Raw genomic sequence first — 3719 nt, forward strand, 5'->3', positions numbered from 1 at the left:
AAGCATTTCCTGCAGTCGTCTCGATCTGTCAGCCCCATTTTGCGGGCGTGTGTCGCCACCAGACAGTGACCAGCTAGTATTCCCATCATGTTCCTGCAATATCTTCTATCGAGTGCCAATAGGAATTTTGTGTACTTGTGTACCGATCTACCGTTTTGCACCTGAATTTTACAGTTTTTGCACCAAGGTAGGTCGTTCCAACGGGTTTTGAATCTCTTTACCATGCTTCCACAGCAATTTGCTGTCCAGGACTACTCCAAGGTACTTAGTGTGATCCTTGAGAGAGAGTTGTGTCCCATATTGAAAGAAGCGCCCATAGAGGATAGCTGCCTTAAGTAACTGTTAATTCCTAAATAAAGTCACAAAGCCACAATTTTAATTTATTAATATAATTGAAGCACCCAGTATAAATGAATCTCAAATTTTTGCACATTTGGCAAAAGAGTAAATTCTTCTACATACCGCTTATATGTAATACAAGAACATGTGGCGTACATACAAACATATCCAACCATGCCTAACACGCCGCTTATGCAAAATTTCGTGCTTTTTAAACTTTTCAACACCGACTCTTTGTTCGTTTCACCAAATCAGCGCTGTTTTTGGAAATTTTTCAAGCAAATTTACGAGTGTCTTTTTTCATGAGCTCAACACATTTTCCACGGAGAAGATTAGCGCCCAATACGAATTGGTCGATTTGCATGGCCCGAAATACCGCGAAGCCTACAATTTGGCGGCATTGTGCGATTACAAGAGAATCTTTTGAAGCCAATAAGGTACATAAAAAATTGTTATGTGCACAGAATTGTTACAAACAAGACCGACAGTGTTCTGCCCACTTTATGTGAGATAAAGGCTGGTGTAACGCTTTTATAGCTTAGACATTTTTTTACGTTTCTATAACGGTGCAACACAAAGGGCGGACAATGACATGTAGTACTCTGTTGAAACAGAGAATTGATTGTTAACAGTACTGGGGCTTTTATTCCAAAGACAACCGCAGAGAGATCTTCAGAAAGTATTTTGATGCAGCAACACTCATTCGTTTGTGTTGTACTCTTAATTTCACATCTAGAAAGGAAAAATTAGTTAAGTTTAAAACTAAACTCTTATCCTACTAGTAAGGACACCCTTTCAGCCGACCTTTTCACCATTAATTAAACATAGTAGCTCAGTGTTTCTGCTGCGTTCCTTATTGTGCGTTAAAGCTCATTATTTTAGAATTTTTTCTCGGAAAATCTTTGGAAAAATCAAATCTAATGTTTAAATTATGCGTTTTTCATTAGAAATATACACTTGTTTTGAGTTTCAAACAACTGAAACTTATATAATATCCTTATCAGCGATATTAAACACCTTACTAAGCTCTTAATTTATTCACCTTTCTTTTTAATTAGCAATTTCTCATCTGACTCACAGGCAGCAACTTCATTTCTCAGCAGCTGCATTCAAACTCATAATATTGCAACTTTACAAAGCAATTGAAGTTGCTACATAAGTGATGGTAAAAATTTGCCGTCCTAGCAATTCACGGGTATGCATAATAACCCAGTAGGAAACATGATGCAATGACACAGACCACAGCTTATATGCTAATTGTTGATCTTAACTTGACCTTTAGAATCATGAAATATATTAATCTTCATATACGAAATCGATTCTCATTTTTCGGAACCGCAACTGTGAGTCTAAGTCTTTTATTCTACATAAGCACGAGGTGTCATCCGATATTACACTTTGAATTGAGCTTTCCAAAAGATACTATTTAACTTTTATATTCCACTTTTTTATCTTTATGACTGGAGTAAAGTGTTTGGTTTCTTTTCGCCATAAGACTGAGTCGTGTTTGTGTAATTTTATGTTTACCTTCACCCTAGTTAATAACATTTGTTTACATTTAGCCAACTGAGCAACTTTTGACCATTTCAAATGATCCCTTCGTTTACAATTTATGGGTAAATTACCCCATTTCTTCACATATCATGGAGTTCATAATCCTTTTGCTTGGCTTTCATGCGGTCAATAATCCTTTAGCTTACATTAGCCAAGTCAACTACATTTAGCCGAGTCAACAATCATTTTTTTTTTACAAAGGCCAAGTTAACAAAACTTTTTTACATTTTGTCTGATCAGTCACTCTTTTGTTTTGTCTTTTGCGCACAACCTTTTCGTCTTTAAAAAACTGCTCTGTTGCCGGAAAGTACATTAAAATCTCCGAATAAATTAATCTAAGTAATGGCTATATAAACCTATCGATCCAAATGCAGCTGTTTTCCCTAAAACTTTTTGACAAGACATCTTAACAAACTTTGGCATATATTGTGGTCCAAGGCAACCCTGTAACCTCGAAAAATAATGTTCGAATCGCAAGAATATAGCGTATGGCGGTCATACAAACTGACCTTTATGACTTTCTTACTGTTTTACGAATATGAGTTGTATTTCGTAGGGGGCAGCAACGACTTACTTGCTGATAGTAAATACTTGTGGCAAATGTGCGTGCGAATTATGACCACCTGTCAACATTACACATTATACGTACGGACATACGTACAGCTGGCAGTGCGTGTATAACAAATAAACAACTCATCGTTAAATGCGTGAAATGTTGCTGCCACGCATCTTTGTCTTTGCAACTCACTCAGCAGACACAACGCATGTGCGGAGACGCTTGTAAACACCTCTTGAATCTGCCACTAAAGCATATTTACATTATGCGCTTAAATACTTGTGTTTTTTTCATACCGTGTAGGTTGCTCAAAATGCATACGTCCACACTTAAGCGCATAAGTACATAAGCACACTAGCATTCAGATAAGTCTTAAAGTACTCATCATATTTGTGTTACTGCGTTTTTTTTTTTTTTTTTTTTTTTTGTTTTGATGTTGCCAGCGTTTGTTAGTTTTTCACTACGATAATCATCGGTTTTACGGTTTTCCTGCCTCATTTTTCATCGGCCATCTTAAATGATTATTGCTATTGTGGTTGTTATTTCCAGCCCGAAGGACCTGCCTTCTCAGGCATGCATGTGGCGTCTATAAAAAATTACTAGTGTTGCTCACACGCTGCGCTGCTGTCATGCAAATATGAATTGAAATGAAACGGAATGTAATGAGTTGCGAAGAAATATTCATTTATTTGCACATTTTAATTGAATAATGAAACACCTCGCAGGTGATCGGTGTAAATTTGCCGGCGCATGTAAATTTTACAGCGAGACATTAGACAGCGGAAAATTTGTGTGAGCTCTTGGTTGAGCTATTAAGGATTTTGGATAGAGAACTCAATATTGATAGGTGACCCTGCTTTTAGAAAAAAAAAGTATACTTATATCAGAGTTTCCACAGTCCAGGCGGCTTATATGATATATTTATGTCCTATATACTTATATGGTAGTTTATAGGTCCAACAGCTCTCATATTTGTGGGAAAAATTTTGTCTGTTACAATGTTGAAAGAATCAACAGAACGCGCTGTTGTTGAGATAAGTTCATAGCCTAACGATAAAACCACCAAAATTACCATATTTATAAATGAACTATTTTAAAATAGAACCAATTAGTAGAACAAATTAGATGATTTCCTAATATAGGCCAGTGCCGATGCCTTTGAAAATGGTAAGTACTATACATATAACGTCACAAACTATTTAAAAAGGAAAACATGTTTCATAAATATTATAAAATTTCAATAGGTTGTTGATTTGACAAAAAAAAACAA

The sequence above is a fragment of the Bactrocera latifrons genome, unplaced genomic scaffold (genome assembly GCF_001853355.1).
Source record: "Bactrocera latifrons isolate USDA-ARS-PBARC rearing strain unplaced genomic scaffold, ASM185335v1 scaffold_511, whole genome shotgun sequence".
Taxonomy (NCBI): domain Eukaryota; kingdom Metazoa; phylum Arthropoda; class Insecta; order Diptera; family Tephritidae; genus Bactrocera; species Bactrocera latifrons.